General features: G+C 42.0%; 1 protein-coding gene and 1 long non-coding RNA gene across 5 annotated transcripts in view; one reads left to right on the top strand and one right to left on the bottom strand.

Moving 5' to 3' along the window:
* CEP85L (centrosomal protein 85 like) overlaps window positions 1-24,687 on the top strand; it is a 173,158-nt gene that overhangs the window by 95,094 nt on the left and 53,377 nt on the right. The gene's annotated exons all lie outside the window — the stretch shown is intronic.
* Window positions 3,361-18,672, bottom strand: LOC141259650 (uncharacterized). The gene is made up of 2 exons (XR_012318446.1): window positions 18,411-18,672; window positions 3,361-7,280 (listed from the first exon to the last, which is right to left on the bottom strand). It is a non-coding gene; the product is annotated as an uncharacterized lncRNA (long non-coding RNA).

The raw sequence follows: 24,687 nt of genomic DNA, 5'->3' as shown, positions 1-24,687 counted from the left end.
ACCTGATTCTAGGCAATCTCTACAGACTATTATTCCTTAATTTGGCAGCATGCACGAATTGTAAAAATTTCTTGGCTTTACTGCAGTACACAAATATCAACCAATTCTCATGTTGTAAGCCACCGTTCACAGATTGGATAGTAGAGGTCATTGTGAATGGATGGCCAGTGGCTGAAAGAAACCAATTTTTTTTTCTCTTGAAGTATATGCCCATAATAGATTAGGAGCGGTACTACCATTCTGTACAAAGCTGATCCTTCAAATGCAGTTTTTGGCCCCTTTCTTCAGGCTTTCACCTCTGTCGTATTTGCAGGCATTCACTCTTTGCCTAGGAAACATCCACTTTTGATAGAGTACAGAAGTGGCTAGTAACCTTGGCAACAAGCTATAAAAATGTAAAAAAAAATCTCTTGAGACCCCAGAATATTTTTAATAAGTAAATTGCAGTTACTTTTTTTTTTTTAACCAGCAATTTCAATTATACTTTTAATAAGATGAGACACCCCATCTAAATAGCGAAAAAATGTGTGTCAAGGAGGTCGCTGCACTAGGATCTTATTTAGTGGTGGGCCGCTGGTCCAGGATAACACTATGTGCACGCAACGTCTTTTAAACTTGGGTGAACCCGCTGAGCTTTTCAAGCAGATGACACTTTAAGAAACTTTTTTTTTTTTACCTGAAGTGTGATTTTTTTTTCTTTTCGGTAGTTTTCTGAACGTTTTTGGCCTACAGCAATTTTTTTAGGCAGTTTTCCCATGGTTTTTGGAGTGTAATTTTTGTTTGTTTTCCTTTTTTTTCACTCCAATGAACAATGGAGGAACCGCTAGCTTTTTTTTTTTATAAGCAAAAACAATGGTTAAATGCTGCAAAATGTGTCTTCTGAGCTTTGTCATTGACTTTTTAATGATAAAATACACAGCGTCTTCAGAGGGGAAAAGGCCAGAAGAATAGACATGTCACTTTTTTTTTTTAGAAACCTGAAGTGGTTAAAAAGACTTTGAAAAGTCTGGACATGTGCACAGAAAGTGTTTTTTACATAGAAATGCATCCGTTCATTCTTTTGAGTTTTTCAGGCAGTTTCTGCAGTGGAGTCCACCTGAAAAGTCCATTGTACGCTCATACCCCGAGAGTCTTTCTATAGCATTATTTGGTCAGACATAGAGCTGTAGGTGATATAGTAGCTTTATGAATGGCTTTGTGTCGGATTGCTAGTGAAGTGTTTGTCATGTTCTCCGGATGGCGCTGTCGGATTTCCTAGAGGAAGGCGGCTGTACACAGAAATGTTTTTCCCATATTCTCCTTCCAAAAATATTTTCGTACTGCTGCGCGGTGGACGTGATTAATGTAATAGGATTACCATGTAAATAGCAGAGCTTGTTAAACTGTAATCTTTTACACAATTCCCGTCTTATGGGAGCGCAGTTTACAGCAGTCGGAGTAAACCAGCAGCACTGGTGTGACATTACTGGATCGGACATCAGCACAGAACAGATTTCTGGTTACACTGATGATGACATTATACTTAAATAAAGCTTCTGTGACCCATTAACTCTGGTAACCGAGAACAGGTCGGTGGTCACCCGAAGAACCAGCAAAACACTCCTTCCTTGAGTGAATGATTAAAGGGGTTGTCCACTACTCAACCTCTTTGTTTACCCCTTGTAAGATAATAACGCCTATATCACCTCCAGGGCCCGTGCTGTTCCAGCAGTGACACTCCCAGGGATCATGTGACAATTTAAGAACAGCAGCTCTCACTTCCTCCGGATGTTTGGACGAATCGGAAAGGCATGGAGATTGACACCAACACTAATTGGCCGCAGGGTTTGCGTGACATAACAATGTGACACGATCCCCGGGAGAACCAGTTCTGACACTGCTGGAACGATGCTGGCACCAGAGGTTAATATAAGTGTTCTCTTACAAGGGTGAAAAATAGGGATTGAGAAGGGGTTGATCGAGTAGTGGCAACACCTTAGCTTGCTTGATGTACTAACATGATGTTCTTAGCGCACAGGATGTTCATATTCAGCAATCGTTAAGTGTGCATGAAAGTGTGGTCGTCCTGTCTAAACAGGCTATTGAATAGCCGCTCGTGCGCTGACATGTATGTGATTGGTGGTCATTCAACAGCTGCTATCAGGCTGTGTAAATGTGGATTTAAGGTGGGTCTAACCTTAAAGTGCACCTATCACTAAATTTTTAATTATTTAAATTAAATACAGATGTAATAACATTTATCATTTGACCAAAACTTTATAAACAAGGCATATACCAAGTGGGAGAAAACCTCCCTTTCTTGGCAGGAGCCTCCACTCCACAGAGCCGACTTCATCTGAAGTGGCAGCCAGGCTCGGGGTACCCCTTCTCTGCTGTGCTGACGTCACTCTCCCACGATGCAGTGCAGCAAGGAAAGTGAATGCAGTCTGCAGATCTGAGCGCAGGCACTGCCGGAGAAAGCTAGAGATAGCGGTCCTTTATGTAACTGCACAATATGGTTGGCTCTCTGTCTACATAATACATGTATATGTAGCGCTCTCGAGCATACTTGTGTTATATAGACAGAGGGGCTCAGCATAATGTGCAGTTACATAAAGTTGCGCTATATATAAATCTATAGATATGGAGAGTCAGAATTGGAACAGCACCATATCTTCAAAATATGGGGTGCAAGGCCCCAAACACATATCCATAAGTAAAGACAGTATAGCAAAAAAATGGCAGGCGACCTTTGCAAGCAGTGATGAAGGTTGTCTGCCACTGAAACGTCGCCACACCAGGCTAATAAAGTCCATATTGTTTTTTCAAAGACCTTTTGGAGTGCTGCCTGCCATTTTCTTTGCTATAGATATAGAGACATATATGGAAAAATATCAGCAACCAGCTAAAAACCTTCAAATTAGGAAAAAATAGAATGGAAGCAGCACTTCACTGAAAACAAGTGTTACAGATAGACTTTATTCCCCCATCTGATCTGGATGGATGACATCGGCCTTTCTCACTTGTTTCCACTGCAGCGCTGCTTCACCTCTATTATTCAACTTGCTCCATTTTTAGCCAGGAGATGTAAATGTGGATCTTTATTCGCAGATATGGGTGATGCATGCTGTGGTTACTCTGTAGCCTTCTCTCTGGCTCTACACATAGTATATATAGGCAGGAGACCCCTTTATATAGATTGTCCCCCTTTCTATTACAACCATTTGATAAATGAGCTCTCAGGGTCTCTACACTGCTGAGCAGAGGTGCTGCCTAGCAACCAGCCTCTGGGGGCGTGTCTCAGAGCACAGCACGCTGAGCTGCCAATCCCAAGATGGCGGCTCCCAGAACTGTGATTCTCTTATTTCATAACGCAAGAAATTCTTCCAAAGGTAATTTATTTCATGTTTATTTATATCTACAGTCTCCTTACTGTAATATACCATAATATGTCTGGAGGTGATAGGTCCTCTTTAAGGGTATGTGGTGTTAATTGACCACCAATCGGCTACATAGTCTCTTACCCTTAAAACTTGATTTATACTTCTAAAGCCATATAGGGGACTTGGCCCCTATAAAATTCATACCTGCAGTACAGATTTCAGTTCTTTAGTTTTTCAGAAAAGCGTTTGTATATATATACTTGTGGGCTCTGCGGCGCCCCATTGGCATCGCCTCTCAATTGGCATGCCGATCAAACAGTAGCGGGCAGCCGATGTAGACAGGAGAGAGATGAAAGGGCATCCGCATGGACACTGTGTGTGCGCTGCCTGAGCTCCTGCAGTGTCAGTGTGGCCAGGTAATCTAGGCATCGCTCTGGGCAATTGATCAATGTCCACCAAGCTAAGGGGACGTGTGCCGCATGCTGATTGAGGGGACAGAATGGTGCGCTGAGACCTGGGTCACCATAATGGTGCGCCAAGGAGCTGCGGTTTACATATGAAATAAAACCGTTTGTCCAGCTAAAGAAGGGCGATCTAGACTGCAGGAATGTGTTTTATAGGGACAACATTTTGGGGCGGATAAGACTCACTTTAATATCTTTCTTACATTGGCTTGACCTAATCTCCATTGTGTACAGACCAATCTAGATCTGTGCTAGAATATGTTTGTTTCCACAGGATGATGTACTGCTGATAATGATGATTTTATGTACAAGCTAAATGATCATTTCACCCAAAGGCTGTGTGCCCACTATGCGTTTTTGAAGCGTTTTTGCCGCGGAATTTCTGCAGCGAAAACGCTTAAAAAAACGCTTGGTAATACGTGCCCCATGGTCCCCAATGATAATCCGCATGTTCTGTGCACATGCTTTGGAAATTTCCGCTGCGGATTATCATTGCGGAAAAATATGCAGCATGTCCATTAATTTTGCAGACACGCAGTGTAATTGCCGCCATTGTCTTGCATTGAATCGCTTGATATCCGCATCACTACATGTGCACACGCGGATATGAAGTGATTCAGTGTGCGGATGGTACCAGGGTCTGGAGAACATGACTCTCATCCAGACCCGGGTACCATAGAAACTGTAAAAAAAAAGAATTTTAAATAAAAAATAAAGATTATACTTACCTTCCGATGGCCCCGGTCTCAATAGCGATGTGTCCGGTATGTTGGGTGGCTAGCGAGTGGTGTGAGGACCTGACATGACGTTATTGAGTCATGTGACCGCTGACTTCGGCGGTCGCGTGACCTGTCACATGACTCAATGACATCATTGCAGGTCCTTCACACCACCGCGAGACACCGGGGAGACCAGACGGAGCGGAGAAAGAGACCGCGGGCCATCAGAAGGTAAGTATAATCTTTATTTTCTATTTTTCACCATTCTTATACTTTTTTTTTTTTTTTTTTAACTATTACTTGGTCATACTATATAAATCCATGCCGGTTGCATGGATTTATATAGTGTGACTAAGTTGCCAAGCACTTTTCCAAAACAGCATATACAAAACATGTTTTCATTGTTAGATTTGGTGAAAAGTGGATACTGAATCTGCTAAATCAAAATTTGATCCGATAATGATGTCTGTTATCACTCTGGCCGTCCATCTTGGCATACCTAGTAACAATAAGTTACAATATTAGTTTTAGTTCTGTTTATTCACAGTCACAGTGCGGTCAGAAGTATAGCACACCAATATGGCTGGGTTTTTATATAGATAAATCTCTCCACCCTTCCAACCCCCAATCACGTGAACAATCTCATCTCTTGGGCTTGGCATGTTTGTACCCAATGTGTAGTTGGAAAGTAGATAAATCCTTCCTATCCTATGGAAGATTAAGTTTATGTGCAGTAGATTTGCTGCAGAATTTTTTTTTTGTTTGCTGCATATCTGTAGCAAAATTCACGTATTATGGGTTTCGCTGTGGATTTTGTTCCAGATTTGCCATATATTTCACCTCATGCATTGCAAAGGTTGAAATCCTTAAGTTCTGCACAAATAATAAAGTTTCAAACCGGCACTACGTGTCAATTTCTGTACTGCAATTTTCTGCAACTTGTAGATGAGATTTGTTAAGTCTCATCTATGCAGCTGGTATTGTAGGGCATGTTCTTACCTAGCCTAAATGCAGAGGCTTTTCCCCTGCAGATTCACTTACAGAAAATCTGCTGGGTATTTGGCTGCGTTCACACTTTGAAGTCATTTTGTGTATTTTAGCTGCGCAGACCTGTACCGTTTTGGTCTTCCTACTGCTTCCCTTCCCAATCTCTTTATCTTGCCAGCAAACAGCGATGTATTAGCGATGCAGCAACGATCCCTGACAGGTCGTATCGTTGTCGGGATCGCTGCTGCATCGCTTAGTGTGACGGGGCCCTTACACTTGCAAGACTGATTATAATGGCCTCCATATAAGCTAAAGTGATTGTGCAAGGAAAGAACAAGAAGACCGAACTGTATAAGGGCTGTAGTTGCTAAAAGCCGCAATGTGTGAACACAGCAGTAGGCTGCGTGCACACGTTGAGTATTCGGTCAGCTTTCTACCTTAGAATTTGTAAGCCAAAACCAGGAGTGGAACAATCATAGGAAAAATATAATAGATACACGTGCGCCACTTTTGCATTTCATACCCAATCATAGTTCTGGATTACAAATACTTAAGTAAAATACTGAACGTGTCCTTATACTAGCCTCCAGTGCCTTTCCAGCGGTGTCTTAACTGGATCTACCAGGGATCGCATGACATTATGTCACGCGATCTCTGCTGTTTCACTCTTCCCACCTTCAGATATATCACATACATCCGGAGGAAGTACGAGAACGGAAGTAGAATAGAGTGAATTGTGCGTAAAATCCGTGTGAACATACCCTTTATGGCTTTTCCACAATATAATCTGCATGAACAGAAAATCCACAATGACTACCCAACATGTGAGCATACCATAATGATACATTCACACTTTTATGAAGTTCTGATTCTCTTCTTTACCACGTTAAAACAAGAAAATAGAGAGCTGTATTTCGGAAAACCATTTGGCTGTCTGGATAATGGTTAACTGGATTTATGTGAGGATGTAGATTGTTTAGACTTCCATCTGCTTATACTAATAATCATCAGAATACTGTGACTTTTATTAATTTATGGATTTTATCCCTCTTGTTATAGAAGTGAATGCAGAAGAAAAAAAAGACTTTGGAAAAGTGCAAGTAGTAGACGTATAGAAATGGGTGCTTCCTGGTGTGCCTTAGTACTAGTGCCCTCTAACCTGTGAAGGAATAGCTAGATCTAAGGTTATTACTGTAAATTATTACACGTTCTGCTTTCTGGAGACGACTCAAGGATGACAAATATATGCAAGCAGTTCTTTCCCCGATTCACCTCTCAATGAACTGGGATATTTAGATGGATTAGGTAAAGGTTATTGAGATCAATCCAATCCATCGTCTGGACAGACATTCCATCATGGTGTCCGTCATGCCAGCGGTATGGTCACGTATGATGTTGGTACAGATCATCTTATTTGTGTAATGGAGGAGCTCCGCTAGGTGGTTGGATGTTTACAAGACCCATTGTCATCTCTGTTGTCAGCAATGAGGAGCCGTCTGAAAGAAATGTCCTTGTAACTTGTACTTTAAGTCCCAGATGGGATATACCCTCCTTGATGCCATCGAGTGGTCATGGTACGGTATCCAAACTTGGGATCTCACAGTAGTTTTACCAGAATAAACATAAGGAGAAGAACCATGATGATCAGCACAAAATTGAGCATTAGGTTGAGGCCTCTGTTGTTGGCAAGATCCATGGTGGTCAGCCTCCGCAGTGAATGTGCCTTCGACTTTCTAGGTTTTCTTTCTCTAGGAAGAAAGTACATTTTATATATTTTCTGATAGTAAGTTACTGGGTCAAGAGACAGCTATATTATATCTAAGTAATTTCTTATTAGACTGTGAAAATGCTTGTTGACATTGTAGAATTTCCAGTATTAATAATCGGTTAGTTAGCAGTATACTGATGAATTTGGTGAATAATAACTTCTACACATCCCCCACGTTCTGTCATTGAATGATTTGTTGGTAATGTTACCTTCCTGCCATATGTGACATTTCTGACTATAGAGTCGGCATGTGACCTGTGATGACCAGTGAGTGTTTCCATTTACAGCCCATTGTGTTATGGTGTTTGTGGTATTGTTTGGCTTCGTGCCCACTATGCGTTTTTCATGCGTTTTTGCCGCGGAATTTCCGCAGCGAAAACGCTTAAAAAACCGCTTGGTAATACGTGCCCCATGGTCCCCAATGGTAATCCGCATGTGCTGTGCACATGTTGCGGAAATTTCCGCTGCGGATTATCATTGCAGAAAAATCCGCAGCATGTCCATTATTTTTGCGGAAACGCGGCGTAATTGCCGCCATTGACTTGCATTGAATTGCATAACATCCGCATCACTACATGTGCACATGCGGATATTAATTGATTCAATGTGCAGATGGTACCCGGGTCTGGAGAAGAGGAGACTCTCCTCCAGACCCGGGTACCATAGTACCTGTAAAAAAAAGAATAAAATAAAAAAAAACATTATACTCCCCTTCTGATGGCCCGCGGTCTTCTCTCCAGTGCTGGTGGCTCGCGATGGTGTAAAAGGACCTTCCATGACGTCATTTAGTCGTCTGACGTCGGTGGTCGCGTGACCTGTCACATGACTAAATGACATCATGGAAGGTCCTTTTACACCACCGCAAGCTGCCCAAGACGCCGGACGCACCGGAGAAGGAGACCAGGGGCCATCAGAAGGTGAGTATAATGTTTATTTTTTACCATTTTTATTCTTTTTTTTAACTATTAACTTGGTCACACTATATAAATCCATGCCGGCTGCATGGATTTATATAGTGTGACCGAGTTGTCAAGCACTTTCCAAGTGATGCTAAAATCGCTTGGAAAAGCGCTTGATAACCCGCATGCGGAAATGCATGCAAAAAAGCTTGACAAACTCTTCTACCTGGCGGGAAAAATGCATGTACAATTCGCATGCGTTTTTCCTGCCAGGGAGAAGCGGAAAAAATATGCAGCATTTCTGCATCGTGGGCACTTAGCCTTTATGTAGATTCGTTGGGAATAATTGGCCATCAGACCCCTCTGGCACCATTGTTTAATGGAAAACTGAAGAATCTGATGGGAAATTCATCATATAGGATTCATTATTTTCCCTAGCATTTATCGGCCCTCAGCACAATCTGTACTCAGTGACATATACAGTAGGTATTCTGGCTAGCGCATATGAGTCGTCGCATGGCATCAGTGACGCTCCCGTAAAGTGCAGCATCCTTCCCGCTAGCTACAATAATTGTAATTGTGGAATGGTGGAATAATTTTTTCAAACTGCGGTCTGTGGTTGAAAGATCATGTGTTGTACATGCAGTCTGATCAATGGTATAGTGAAGAAGCTAAGCACAATGATATATATAGGTTCGTTGGAAAAGATTCAGTATAACTTGTATTTTATTCATTGAATCCCTGCTGTTTGTTTGTATAGGAGTTCATTTTATCTGATAAGCTCCTCCTGCTCTATAACATCCTGCCTTCAAATCAGATTCCATTTTCTCCATGGACAGATTCCCTTTAAAGGCGGCCATTTACTTTTAAGGTTACTCTGCCTGCTGAAAAGTTATCTGGCAGCAGCAACTTGTCCAAGGATGAGCAACGACTAGTAGATTAGTGGGGCATGGGTGCTGAGACCCCCCACAGATTACCGAATCTCAGGGCTCCTGTCAGGGCTGTGGAGTTGGAGGCTGTATAAAATGGACCGACTCCTAAAATTGGGTACAGTAAATTCAAGGCAGTTTGTGGGGAATATTTTTCATAAGAATTTGGGAAAGTTATGAAATGTCCTATAAAGGTCTGTCCTATTCCTGATCTAAGGGTCTAGACTTTTAGCTGAGATGAATCTGTGCTACAGTAAATTTATCACTTAAACATGAGCCATGTATGAGGGAGTCGGAGTCAGGCAAATTGAGGAGGCGGAGGTTTGGCTTACCGACTCCACAGCCCTGGCTCCTGTCCCCTGCTTGATTAGAGTGGTGGTCCGTGTGCACTGCTGCTCTGCTGAGCCTCTATGGGACTGCTAGCGCTAGCTGAGGGCTATAATTGGCCATAAAGTCAGCTTTGAATACATTTGCAATGGACACTGGCGATACACTACTTGTGATGACCTTAATATCCTGTAACTATGTTGCCAGATGTTGGAAGTGCTACTTGAGGGATGAAATTGACAATTTATAGCCTTCGCTAATAAACAAATGAATATTCTGTTCCTCGGTTTTGTTGATCAGTTTTTTATTTTTAGTACGAGTACAAAACTTTGTAGCAGGATTTGAAGGAAAAGTCGCTTTTTCCTTTTTTTGTTTTTGATTTTTTGGATGCCGTTCATCAATGTGTTACCATGGTACTTGAACAATATTTTGTAGGGTTGAACTTTTAAACTGGGAACATTTTTCGTTCTCTTCATCATTTTAAGAATCCCAGCTAATGGTAAGAGCGATTTGTCTGCAGTGCAGAGAAATGTAAACAGGTTGTCTTGCCTGATAAATTCACTTAGGTTTTCTGCAACTTGTAACTGTTGTGTGTAACATGGCAATCCTGCAGAAACGGCTGCATGCTGACTGTTTCTATCTGTGATGTTGGGAAAGGCCCACCCTGGTATTCCCCTGTATTCCTACCATTGCTGTATTGGGAAAGGAGCACTGCCTGCCTTGGTGAGCTTGTGTGTGTAGCCAGTAGCTAGTCTGAACAGGCCGAGCTGCAGTGTAAATGTACAGAATCGGTACAGTGCGGGAGGAACAAGCAGTAGCTTGGCCTGTACACCTCATTGGCAAGGAGGTTGGTTCCTGATCCTTATAAACCACAATGAAGAAAGTAGTGGAGCTGCAATATCAATAATATAACAGAACTCAAACAGCCCAAAGACTTAATAAAATAAGTAGCTGTGAAACTTTTTACCCATTGGGTTGAACTTTCGATAATTTTTAGATTACCACTGCTAGTCTTTCTTAACAGAAGCTTCATTAAAGTCCATTTAACCTGCTTTTACCTTGCTTTGTTCACACATACAGTGCTGGCCAAAAGTATTGGCACCCCTGCAATTCTGTCAGATAATACTCAGTTTCTTCCTGAAAATGATTGCAATCACAAATGAAGCAAAAATCAAATCATTGATCATTTCACACAAAACTCCAAAAATGGGCCAGACAAAAGTATTGGCACCCTCAGCCTAATACTTGGTTGCACAACCTTTAGCCAAAATAACTGCGAACAACTGCTTCCGGTAACCATCAGTGAGTTTCTTACAATGCTCTGCTGGATTTGTAGACCATTCTTCTTGGCAAACTGCTCCAGGTCCCTGATATTTGAAGGGTGCCTTCTCCAAACTGCCATGTTGAGATCTCTCCACAGGTGTTCTATGGGATTCAGGTCTGGACTCATTGCTGGCCACCTTAGAAGTCTCCAGTGCTTTCTCTCAATCCATTTTATAGTGCTTTTGGAAGTGTGTTTTGGGTCATTGTCCTGCTGGAAGACCCATGACCTCTGAGGGAGACCCAGCTTTCTCACACTGGGCCCTACATTATGCTGCAGAATTTGTTGGTAGTCTTCAGACTTCATAATGCCATGCACACGGTCAAGCAGTCCAGTGCCAGAGGCAGCAAAGCAACCCCAAAACATCAGGGAACCTCCGCCATGTTTAACTGTAGGGACCGTGTTCTTTTCTTTGAATGCCTCTTTTTTTTCCTGTAGACTCTATGTTGATGCTTTTTTCCAAAAAGCTCTACTTTTGTCTCATCTGACCAGAGAACATTCTTCCAAAACGTTTTAGGCTTTCTCAGGTAAGTTTAGGTAAACTCCAGCTTGGCTTTTTTATGTCTCGGGGTAAGAAGTGGGGTCTTCCTGGGTATCCTACCATACAGTCCCTTTTCATTCAGACGCCGACGGATAGTACGGGTTGACACTGTTGTACCCTCGGACTGCAGGGCAGCTTGAACTTGTTTGGATGTTAGTCGAGGTTCTTTATCCACCATCCGCACAATCTTGTGTTGAAATCTCTTGTCAATTTTTCTTTTCCGTCCACATCTAGGGAGGTTAGCCACAGTGCCATGGGCTTTAAACTTCTTGATGACACTGCACACGGAAGACACAGGAACATTCAGGTCTTTGGAGATGGACTTGCAGCCTTGAGATTGCTCAAGCTTCGTCACAATTTGGTTTCTCAAGTCCTCAGACAGTTCTTTGGTCTTCTTTCTTTTCTCCATGCTCAATGTGGTAGACACAAGGACACAGGACAGAGGTTGAGTCAACTTTAATCCATGTTAACTGGCTGCAAGTGTGATTTAGTTATTGCTAACACCTGTTAGGTGCCACAGGTAAGTTACAGGTGCTGTTAATTACACGAATTAGAGAAGCATCACATGATTTTTCAAACAGTGCCAATACTTTTGTCCACCCCCTTTTTTAGGTTTGGTGTGGAATTATATCCAATTTGGCTTTAGGACAATTCTTTTTGTGTTTTTTCATTGAAGACAAATTAAATGAAGATAATACCAAAGAATTTGTGATTGCAATCATTTTCAGGAAGAAACTGAGTATTATCTAACAGAATTGTAGGGGTGCCAATACTTTTGGCCAGCACTGTACATGGAGCTATGATTCCTGCTATTTGTGGATGCGCTCAGTTTCATTATTGCAGACAACTGCAACCTTAGTACCTACATAAAATGCAGTTAAACGACAAGGGTGAGCATGGGTACCCAGGGCACTGATTGGGAAGAAACTTTCAGCTGGTCCCCGGCTTTTCAGGTGTTCCAATGCCCGGGGTGACAAATCACACAAAAATTAAGTACATGATTACCACTTAGTATAAGATGTCCATTGATGCTGGTGGGATTTGAAAGGGAACTTGGCACCACAATAGGTTCCATTTCGATTAGAGCACAAGCTAGAGACTAGTTTGACTCCATGATACTCCATTTACACAACCAGGAGAAATGTGCCCCGCATCAGTGACTACTTTACAAGGTCATATGCCTTAGATATTTCTCTATGCATCTAATGCTAGATGGCCCATCTAACCCTGGTCAGTGGAAATAAAGATCAGAGGGATTGGATTCTTACCTGTTCCATGCTTTGTTTCCCCACAAGATGAACATACCCCGAGTTGTATGGCGTCTGCTACCTATTTAAATGAACTTGCCTACATGGCTGATCACAGATGGCCCATTTAGATGAGCCAATAATCAGTGTTCTTCTGAATGCTTGTTCCAGAATATCAGCTCTCCTGAAGAGGCTTGTAAACCGCTGATCAACGAACAAAACTCTTAGGCTATGTGCCCACGATGCAGAAATGCTCCGGATTTTTTCCTGAGCGTTTCTGCATCTCCCTGGCAGAAAAAACGCATGCGGATTGTACATGTGGATTGTACATGCGTTTTTCCTGCCAGGGACATGCGGATGTGAAGCGTTCTTCACATGCATTTCTGCATGCGGGTTGACAAGCGCTTTCCAAGCGATTTTTAGCATCACTTGGAAAGTGCTTGACAACTTGGTCACACTATATAAATCCATGCAAATGGCATGGATTTATATAGTGTGACCAAAAGAATGTTAAAAAATAAAAAATAAATATATACTTACCTTCTGATGGCCCCCGGAGTCTTTATTCAATGTGTCTCTGCTTGCCGGCAGCTCGCGGTACACTGAAATGACCTGCCGACGTCAGCGGTCGTGTGACCCGTCACATGACTAAATTATGTCATGGCATGTCCTCGAGTCCACCGCGATCTGCCGTCAAGCCAAGACAAGGACACCGGGGGCCATCAGAAGGTAAGTATAATATTTATTTTTTATTTTATTCTTTTTCTTACAGGTTCTATGGTACCCGGATCCGGAGGAGAGTCTCCTCTTCTACAGACCCGGGAACCATCCGCACATTGAAACGCATGTAATCTGCATGTACAGATGCAGTGATGCGGATTCCATGCGTTCCAATGCAAGTCAATGGCGGCAAAAACGCAGCGCTTCCGCAAAATAATTGGTAGTGCTGCGTTTTTTTCCGCAATGATGATTCGCAGCTTAAATTTCCACAGCATGTGCACAGCACATGCGGATTATCATTGGGGAACATTGCAGACCTTCTACCAAGCGCTTTTTAAGCGTTTCTGCAGCGGAATTGCCGCTGCGGAAACACTTAAACGCATTGTGGGCACACAGCCTTACTCGTCAGTTGCAATAATTTTTAAGCTGGCCTAAAAATTGTTATTGACAGCCCATCAACCCATGTATAGAGGAGAAGTGTTACCGAGAACAATGATATTCTATGGGCACAGACTCATTGTATTGACTATTGTTCTGTGTAAACCCAACCATAAACTTACACGGAGCCCACTGCCCTTTAATGGCCTCAATCGGCCGTATCTAAACGGTCTTTTAGAAGTAAGAAGTCAAGAGTCAGGGAAGTGTGTGAAGTGATCTGTATTAGGTAAATGTCTCCTGGTACTTGTGGACTGGAGCGGAGCCTCCACTTATGTAAAGTCCCATAATTGCCACTTCTTCTCTTAAGTAGGTACTTTCTTGTGATTTGGCCATGTGTAAAATGTGGACTAGCCCCACATTTTACATCTTTCCAGTAAAGATGCATACATAAGACAAGGAGTAACAAACTAGAAAAACAAAAAACGATGTAACCCTTTAACTAAAGATGAATTTACCCTGCACGATTGTCATGAATAAGAGCTCCAAGGAATCTTGTTTCCTGATAATCATGCTTTCTAAAAAGGCTGACGATCACCTGAGGTATGAGCAAAACACTCATTCATTGGATAAAATTGATCATTGTTCTCGGCAGCACATTGTCCAGTGTACATAGGACCTGGGCTACTGAGAACAGTGGCAGCCTATGCACTGTGAATGATCTAATACGGATTGTTCAGTGCACATCTGAAGCCAGGTCAGCCTGTATAAATAGGCTATTAAATGATCGCCGACTGGCAGACATTAGGGCTGTGCATCACACAGTGTAACTGGACCTAAAGAGTTAAAGGAGAGGTTTGGGATCTCCCACTGTAAGGCCATGTTCACACTAGGCATTTTTTCAGCTTTTTTATGCAAATTTTCAGCTGCGTTTTACAGTACCAGCAAAGTCTGAGATTTCAGAAAAATCATGCACACACCTTGGTTTTTGTGTCATCAGTATGTTGTGCTTTGCATGTTTTTTTGCACAATAGAGCATGTCACTACTTTCAGCGGTTTTTCTGCATTTTTTTCAGCATTTTTCACCCATTGAAAGTAATGGGTGGTGAAAAAATGCCGAAAAAACACCTAGTATGAACATAGCTATCAGGTTTTGCTGCGTTTTAGTGAAAAAAAGCAAGTACATCAGTATGTGAAACTCGTTTATTTTTGTGATTTTAACATCTTGTCTTGGTCACCTGAGATGGCAGTTTGGATTAGGATAGTTTAATTCAATTATTGATGTGTACAATGTAAACATTGGCTGAGCTAGGTGTGAGATTGAACAATACCTGTGGCCCACGGAGGTGTGAAATTAAATAATCCCTGAGCAACTCAATGGCAGACCATAGTGTAAAAGTAAACCGTGTCCTACAATCTCAATGCACTGCCAGTGTCTTAGGTAAACTATTCCAGACCAAGTCACCTCCCCCCACTGTTACATTTGAAATTCTGGTTAATATGGTATCACATATGTCTTGCATTGGTGACCTGTGTTCATGCTTTTGTGGTGGAAGCAAAGCTGAACTTTGGGTTCCTGAAAAACGCACCAAAACCTGCGTTTTTGACGCAGCTTCTTTCCTGCCAAGAGAGCAGGTTTTGCTGCAGAAAAAACATGCTGAAAAAGCACCTAGTGTGAACATACCCTTAAAGCTCAAAGGACAAGAAGCAGACAGACACTCCATTCCTGATAAATGCGTTCTAAGAAGTCGCAAGTCAGATGTCACATTCTGTTGTTTGATTATACTTTTATTTAGGGGATATCACTCCATGGGGACACACACTAGAAATTCACACACCTATATTAGATCACATTATAGCCTGCAATGAAAATGCTACGGTAGGTTTATTGCGCAATAATATAAATATCAATTTACAAGTGAAAATAAATGACACACCGCATACAGAGGCAAGAAATGGTGCATGGTGATAAATTGTACATCACATCTTTATGGTGGTGCTTTGGGGGGCAGTTTAGTCTGTTTGTTGGGGTATCTACAGCAGTGGAGAATCTCAGAGGAGCATCACAATGATACAGATGAGAAGAAGACAGATGAGAATCAGAGAAAAATTCACAAAGAGTTCCTGGAGGTTTCGGCGGGTCTGCGGGGTGACCTCAATGTTTGAGGCTCTCCTCATGGCAGATCTTAAGTGCTGGACTTTATCCATGGCTACAGAAGGACAGAGAGGTGCAGGTGATGGGTTATAGAAGTGCAGAAAGAGAGAGCGTGCTTCCCGTACACAGTGTGTAAGGAGGACCTGAGTCTTCTCCTGACTGGAGATCCAAGGGTGAAGCTGAGTGAGCAGGAGAGTGACAGTTAGAAAACTCACAGTGACAGTGAATCATGCAATTAATACATGCCATTCCCAACTGAAATCCACATCTAACCTCGAGTTAGTAGTAAGCTATCCATTGACCGTGTATAACTCCAATCTGTCTGTATGGGTGGTGGTGATACAGTTAGCGTTTCTCCTATACTCCATAGACTAGCACTAATAATGTTAGTCTATGCAAATAGCCTTTTCAGGAACTCTAGTGCCACCTATTGGATGTAGCAATCCTAAAAGTCAATATCGACCCTTTAATAGGCCTTGGCACAGGACAGGATTGTAAGCCAAACCACAAACTTAATTTGCAGACACCTGTTTCAGGGTGTTTGCCTCTCATCAGTTTTGATTTGGCTGGGTGAGAGGCCTCTTACAGGGAGGTCTAAGGGGTAAAGTTTGTCCTTATAGAGAGTACCGAGTTGGTGTAAGCAAACTGTGATCTGTAAAGCATGCAAACAAAAGCCATAAACGTGGCCATTGTAGAGACCGGTTCCTGGCATTGTCTTACAGATACGACATATTTCACATTCTCCTGCTGCTTCCTTAGGCCCGACCTAAAGATTTATCCCCGTTATGTGGTGCTGCGCTCTCATCTTGTGGATTTTCCTGAATGTTCTCTGCATTACATGTGAAGTATAGCGTAGTCTCTAGTCCATATTAGGCTACAAAACACATGCCATCAGTCCGGGCACTGTGATATTTCAGCTTTCTGCTGGATTCTCAGACAGAGACATAAACCAGAAGCTTATAGACTTACTGGTTCCCATATGTGTCTCCACGTTCACCTGACAACACGAACAGACCAAGGCTTCTTAATGGAGACTGATATTACTTAGACATATTTTCAATGGTGTCTTCATTATGGCTCTAGGATGGCTATTATTTTTACCCTTTTTGAGAAATCTGTTATATATTATGAGGACACACAATGTTTGCCATTAAAGTTTCCCTCTCTGAATATTATGGTGAGACATGAAACATGGAAGATCTGGTTACCCAAGTCCACGTAGACCAGGTGGCTGTACAGCTAGTCCCAGGTTTGCCATCATATTTTCACTAATCCCATGGTTCTGATCTTAGTTGTGTGTTTGTGCCCTCTAAACCCACATGAGCATGTTACGGATAATAAGGGATTTTGAGAAGGTCACGAGTGGGGGAAAATACAATGGTTAAAAATACTTAAAATACTTTGGTCCTTTGTCGTGATGAGGCTTGGCAGGGCTCCTGCTGTTATTCCTGGTAAACATTGGATTATTGCATTAGCTGGTAAGTCTAGCAGCTGCCCTGGACGTTCTATGCTTCATCAATATCTCTAGTTCTGTAATGGACTGTCCCTTAGACATAGCATTGTCTGGGTATATAGGGACTCCTGCTGTTCCCAGGAATTGTATACAAGCAGTCTTCCATAGTACACTAAGTCTTGGTGGAATTCCTTCCATTTCCTCTGTACCAGAGAAGGAGAGCTCTGAGGACGCGGCTGATGTGTCGTGTGCTTGTGACCAGTACGACCTCCACACCCTGATGATGGGACAGTGCCACCAAATTCTCTTCATCTGGACTAGCACTGACGGGTCAAGCACTGAGCCAGAACCTCTGATATTGGGTAAGGGTGGAGGACAAGTATGAGATCCCTCAGCTACATGTAGTTATATAGCTGTTCTACCCTGTGCACTGTAACAAGACGCTTGACCACGGTGACTTGATTTATTACATGTAGAGTATATCCTCACTACATACCATAGCTGTGCATTACCCCGGCATTAATACTTACATTATGGCTTACCCTTCAAAGATATTCCCAGTATTATGTGGACTTTAATTTGTGTGCTTGGTGTTAATGAATGGAAATATTCCTACTACATTGAGAGGAGGGAAAACTACAGTTATACACTGTGACAAGCACATGTTGTGGATATCCTCATGATTTTTAATTATTGTGATTAGGAAGAAGCAGAAAAGTCCTTTTAATACACATTAGATGAATTATAATCCGGCTCGTACAGCCATTCCTCCTTATGAAAGGGACCTCTGCATATTGCCTCTCGGACGCTAAATGACAACTTCATGGAATTTTTCATCTCCAGGGAATTGTCTGGTTGCAGTTCCTTTCTTATGGAGGAATTTTCCACCCATCTGCCCTATATTTATCTGTATCACATCATATTTAGGATTATTTTTCATATGTGCTTTTTAGCATTTGGTTTGTGTCGAGATATTCATTATTACTAGTAAATAAAAGTACATAAAAGGCAGGATGCACAATATGCCAAGTAGTCAGCAGGGTCCTGAGCTAGACAAGAGCGCATGGTATTTAGATACATTGGCTACTATCAGACTGCTTCATTGCTTATAGAGGAGATAGCCCCCTCCACTGTTCACCTTACCTTATTGTTTGGTGGCCGTTGAGAAGGTCTAGGTCAGTGTGCCTTGGGCTACAGGAAAGTCTTCATCCCACCCTTCCTGGAGTTGTGTGGCAACGTCTGAAATTTGTCACTCAGTTTATGGGAACAATTGAGGAGGTGTGGAAGGAAGGGAGAGGGGGCTGGCTGTATAAAACAGATCTTTCAGAGGCTGGGCTATTGACATCACTCTGGAATGCTGCCGTTTGGATCTGTAGCAATTTGAGGCATTGTAGCAGTGAAGCCTCCTAATGATACGGCACTGCTCAGGACTGTATATACAACTGTGTATGTATGTGTGGGTGGGTGTATATATATGTATGTATGTATAGTGGGGGAAATAAGTATTTGATCCCTTGCTGTTTTTGTAAGTTTGCCCACTGACAGACATGAACAGTCTATAATTTTAAGGGTAGGTTAATTTTAACATTGAGAGATAGAATATCCAAAGAAAATCTAGAAAATCACATTGTATAAATTAGATCCATTTTTTTGCATTTTGCAGTGAGAAATAAGTATTTGATCCCCTACAAACCATTATGAGTTCTGGCTCCTACAGACCAGTTAGACGCTCCTAATAAACTCGTTACCTGCATTAAAGACAGCTGTCTTACATAGTCGCCTGTATAAAAGACTCCTGTCCACAGATTCAATTAATCAGTCAGACTCTAACCTCTACAACATGGGCAAGACCAAAGAGCTTACTAAGGATGTCAGGGACGAGATCATAGACCTGTACAAAGCTGCAATGGGCTACAAAACCATAAGTAAGACGCTGGGTGAGAAGGAGACAACTGTTGGTGTAATAGTAAGAAAATGGAAGAAATACAAAATGACTGTCAATGGACATCGATCTGGGGCACCATGCAAAATCTCACCTTGTCGGATATCCTTGATCATGAGGAAGGTGAGAGATCAGCCTAAAACTACACAGGTGAAACTTGTTAATGATCTCAAGGCAGCTGGGACCACAGTCACCAAGAAAACCACTGGTAACACATTACGTCGTAAAGGTTTAAAATCCTGCAGTGTCTGCAAGATCCCCCTGCTCAAGAAGACACATGTGCAGGCCCGTCTGAAGTTTGTCAATGAACACCTGGATGATTCTGTGAGTTATTGGGAGAAGGTGCTTTGGTCAGATGAGACAAAAATTGAGCTCGTTGGTATTAACTCAACTCGAGGAGGAAGAAGGAGGAGTACAACCCTAAGAACATCGTCCCAACCGTGAAGCATGGTGGGGGAAACATTATACTTTGGGGGTGCTTTTCTGCAAAGGGGACATGACGACTGCACCGTGCTGAAGGGTAGATGGATGGGGTGATGTATCGCAAGATTTTGGCCAACAACCTTCTTCCCTCAGTAAGAGCATTGAAGATGGGTCGTGGCTTGGTCTTCCAGCAAGACAGTGACCAAAAACATACAACCAAGGCAACAAATGAGTGGCTCATAAAGAAGCACAGTAAGGTCATGGAGTGGCCTAGCCAGTCTCCATAGTTTAATCCCATAGAAAACTTATGGAGGGAGTTGAAGCTCCAAGTTGCCAAGCGACAGCCTCAAAATCGGAATGATTTAGAGATGATCTGCAAAGAGGAGTGGACCAAAATTCCTCCCGACATGTACGCAAACCTCATCATCAACTACAAACAATGTCTGACTGTTGTGCTTGCCAACAAGGGTTTTCTCACCAAGTATTAAGTGTTGTTTGCCAGAGGGATCAAATACTTATTTCTCACTGCAAAATGCAAAAAAAATTATCTAATTTATACAATGTGATTTTCTTGATTTTTTTTTTTTTTGGGGATATTCTATCTCTCAATGTTAAAATTAACCTACCCTTAAAATTATAGACTGCTCATGTCTTTGTCAGTGGGCAAGCTTACAAAAACAGCAAGGGATCAAATACTTACCGGTATTTCCCACACTGTATGTATATGTGTGTAGTATGTACGTATATATGTATGCAGGATGGGCCATTTATATTGATGCACCTAAATTTAATGGGAATGGTTGGTGATATGGACTTCCTGTTTGTGGCACATTAGTATATGGGAGGGGGAAAACTTTTCCAGATTGGTGATGGCCATTTTGGATCCAACTTTATTTTTTTCAATGGGAAGAGGGTCATGTGACACATCAAATGTATTGAGAATTTCATAAGAAAAACAATGGTGTGCTTGGTTTTAATGTAACTTTATTCTTTCATGAGTTTTTTACAAGTTTATGACCACTTATAAAATGTGTTCAAAGTGCTGCCCATTGTGTTGGATTGTCAATGCAACCCTCTTCTTCCACTCTTGACACACTGATAGCAACACTGCAGAAGAAATGCTAGCACAGGCTTCCAGTATCCGTTGTTTCAGATGCTGTGTAGCTTTTTTTCTCCTTTCTTTAGTCTTTCAGAACCAGATTTACATTGGAGTCTCCATCAAAAGATTTGTGTAGGTTTTACAGCTATATCACAGTGGGAAACGTAATGTCAGCCAAAGTTTTCTTTTTCATACCTTCCCTAAAAAGGAATATTCATTAATGCCACTACATTAAACAAAAACTGCTGAGACTGCTCATTCCGGCTGGTTACTGCCATTAGTGCTGTGTTACCCTAGCAGGCTCATAGGATTCTGTGTTGGGTGTACTAGTCAGACTTTTCTTACTGTAATCTATTTTTCCTTCATTTTAGAAGATTGTGTAAGTTTGGTCCTTATTTACTCTATTGACTATGTCTTTATAATTTATATAGTTTTTTAGCACAAAATTTGTAGATTTCAGACCAAGTTAGGTTTGGCCCGAGTTCCAATGTATTTTCCATGCAAATTGCCTCTTCAGAGAGGAAGAGGACTTGAACTCTATAGCACCACCTGTTGGAAGAAGCGATCCTACAAGTCACTTTCGACCCTTTAACAAGCCTTGCAATATGACTTAGAATAAAAGCCAAATCAGAGTCTAAATTTACTGATACTGTGTTTTGGGGTATTGCCCCTTGTCAGTGCAAAGTATGAGATCTGATTTGGCTAGGTGAGAGGCTTTTCCCAGAGGATCATTGTACGGTGAATAAGCCTCCTTACATTGGCATGGCAGGGCTGGTATGTCACTCGCCACAAGGAGAAACGTTACCAATATATTTTCCCACATTTGACTTATTGGCTTCATTTATAGTTGGACCTAGCCTCATGTACTTGAGAAACAGTAAAACTCGTCGAGTCCCAAACATAACAAAGCACTGCCCATTACTGACAGCTTGGGCGATTTCCATCCTGTCTTTGAGTATCACGTTGCAGCGTCCATACCATTATCTACTACAGGCGGCGTGCACGGAGCGTTCCCCGGGCATGTGATGCGATGAAGAGCGAAGAACAAGAACAACCCACTATATAAATAATTGCTAATGGGAAGACTCATTAGACAGGATGTCTGCTGGTGCAGATAGGATGCAGTGGTCTTAATAACCTCGGTCTCTATACAACACAGGACTGAGAAGCCGCTATAAACCTTGGCTTGAGTAAGCGCTTCCCGAAAGTTTGTAGTCCAAGATTTTAATTGCATTTCCAGATCCAGTAGCACTTCTAGCAGGCATAGTCCATAACTACTTCTTGTGTCTGCTGTATATATCTCCATGGGCACACAACAATCCCAACACTCATGACGAGATGTTCTGTAGCCATCCATGAGACCTGTATTTTTAGGTACATAGCGCTCATTAGTGTGCGGTCCCTTGAGGATAGGCATGGCACTATAAATACTTTTAGTTGTGTCTGTCTGCACCTTCCCTCTGTGTGATGAAGCGCTTGGGTACAGAAGATGAAGGTTTTTTCAAGGTCAGTGGGTAAATCAGAGCTTGTAGTGATTACAGGTTAAGGTAATGCAAGTGTTGTATCTTCACATTTTTAATACCTTGCAGTTTTATTCCTGGCTTACATGTGTTTTTTTTCTTTTTTTTTTTCTTTCTTATAGCTCAAATACATTCCCTTATTACACAACTAGGTTGTACATAACCATAATGTGTTGGTTGCAAGTTAAAATTATGGCATTTCATTGCATATTGTATTGGAATGTAAGCACCCCCTAAAAGCTAGGTTTCTCGGAAATATTCTGACACACATAGTGGCATATATTATATATACACTGCTCCAAAAAATAAAGGGAACACTCAAATAACACATCCTAGATCTGAATGAATGAAATATTCTCATTGAATACTTTGTTCTGTACAAAGTTGAATGTGCTGACAACAAAATCACACAATAATCATCAATGGAAATCACATTTATTAACCAATTGAGGCCTGAATTTGGAGTCACCCCCAAAATTAAAGTGGAAAAACACACTACAGGCTGATCCAACTTTGATGTAATGTCCTTAAAACAAGTCAAAATGAGGCTCAGTATTGTGTGGCCTCCATGTGCCTGTATGACCTCCCTACAACACCGGGGCATGCTCCTGATGAGGTTGTGGATGGTCTCCTGTGGGATCTCCTCCCAGACCTGGACTAAAGCATCCGCTAACTCCTGGACAGTCTGTGGTGCAACGCGACATTGGTGGATGGAGCAAGACATGATGTCCCAGATGTGCTCAATCGGATTCAGGTCTGGGGAACGGGTGGCCAAGTCCACAGCTTCAATGCCTTCATCTTGCTGGAACTTCTGACACACTCCAGCCACATGAGGTCTGGCATTGTCCTGTATTAGGAGGAACCCAGGGCCAACCGCACCAGCATATGGTCTCACAAGGGGTCTGAGGATCTCTTCTCGGTATCTAATGGCAGTCAGGCTACCTCTGGCGAGCTCATGGAGGGCTGTGCGGCCCTCCATGAGGTTCTGCATGTGGCTATGCTATGTGCATGAAACCTTATCACAATGGTGAAAAGCAATAGTTTTTCTGTTACTAGTACTATGGTCAACTCGCGATAGCCAAAAGTTTTGAGACTGACACCAATTTTTGTTTTCGCAACGTTGGCTGCTTGTTTTTATTGTGATAATTTGCATTAACTCTTGTTTGCAATGACGAGTGATCAAATAAATTGCAAAAAAAATGCAAAGTCATTCCATGATATGAAAATTAACTTAAAGGGGTTGTCCACTACTAGTACAACAACCCCTTCTTAAACTAAATGTTCAGCCCCGATAAAATAAAAAAACCTAGTTCCGTTCCAGCTGTGTCTGCACTCGCGGTCCCCGGGCTGTGATGCGGTGGAATGACAAGTGATGGCTGGCGCCCAATAAGCACTGGCATCACTGTCTCCGCCTTCAGGCAAACTGAACATGAAGAGGAAATCCGGGGTCAGCTGAAGCCCTGGCCAGTGGGACCGCGAGTGCCGACACCACTGGAACCGCCATTGCCGACACCACTGGAACGGAGCCAGCACGGGAGGTGAGAATAGGTTTTTTTATTTTATCGGGACTGAACATTTAGTTTAAGAAGGGGTTGTTGTCCTAGTAGTGGACAACCCCTTTAAGTTAATTTTCATAGCATGGAATGACTTTATATTTTTTTGCAATTCATCTGATCCCTCTTCAGTGCAATCAAGAGTTAATGAAAATAATCACAATAAAAACCAGCAACCAACGCTGCGAAAACAAAAATTGGTGTCGGTCTCAAAACTGATGAAGCTCCTTTGAAGCAGTTTGAGACATCTGGAAGAATGATTGATTGTCTGAAGAAGAAAATGTGAGCGCTACCATGAGTCTATGTTATGCCAACAGTAAAGCATCCTAAGACCATTCATGTGTGGGGTTACCTTTCAGCCAAGGGAGAAGGCTCGCTCACAATTTTAAGTAAAACTGAAAGAAATTAACTGGAGTATATATGCAACGTAGCATGTTCACACTATCCATTAAACTGACAAAGCCTGATATAGAAATAAAATGAATATATACTCTGCTGTAAGTAAAAAGCAATAGTGCATATAGATAACATTAGGGTACCTTAGTAAACACTGTTTTTGATTTTAAAAAAAAAAAAGCGTAAAAGCCATCCCACAGCGACAAGGTGTACCCAATTGAGTTGGACGTTGAGCCCCCTTTTTTTGAGCTAGGCATTACATTTACATAGCTTCCCATGGCTTGGTGCCCATAGTTGCTCCAATGCTGCTTGGCCCTTATTCATATTGAGGTCATTTTTGACACATGGTAAGGTTTTAATACTAGAGGTTAGGACCGTCCCGATTGGGTACACCTTGGTGGGATGGATTTTCCTTTTTATTCAATCAAAAGCAGTGTTTTCGAAGTACTCTGTTCTTTATATGCACTATTGCCTTTTACTTACATCA

This window comes from Phyllobates terribilis, unplaced genomic scaffold (genome assembly GCF_046119375.1).
Source record: "Phyllobates terribilis strain yellow unplaced genomic scaffold, ASM4611937v1 Scaffold_3__8_contigs__length_932513732, whole genome shotgun sequence".
Lineage (NCBI taxonomy): Eukaryota > Metazoa > Chordata > Amphibia > Anura > Dendrobatidae > Phyllobates > Phyllobates terribilis.
The sequence above is the reverse complement of the archived record's forward strand: the minus strand, read 5'-3'. Positions and strand labels throughout refer to the sequence as shown.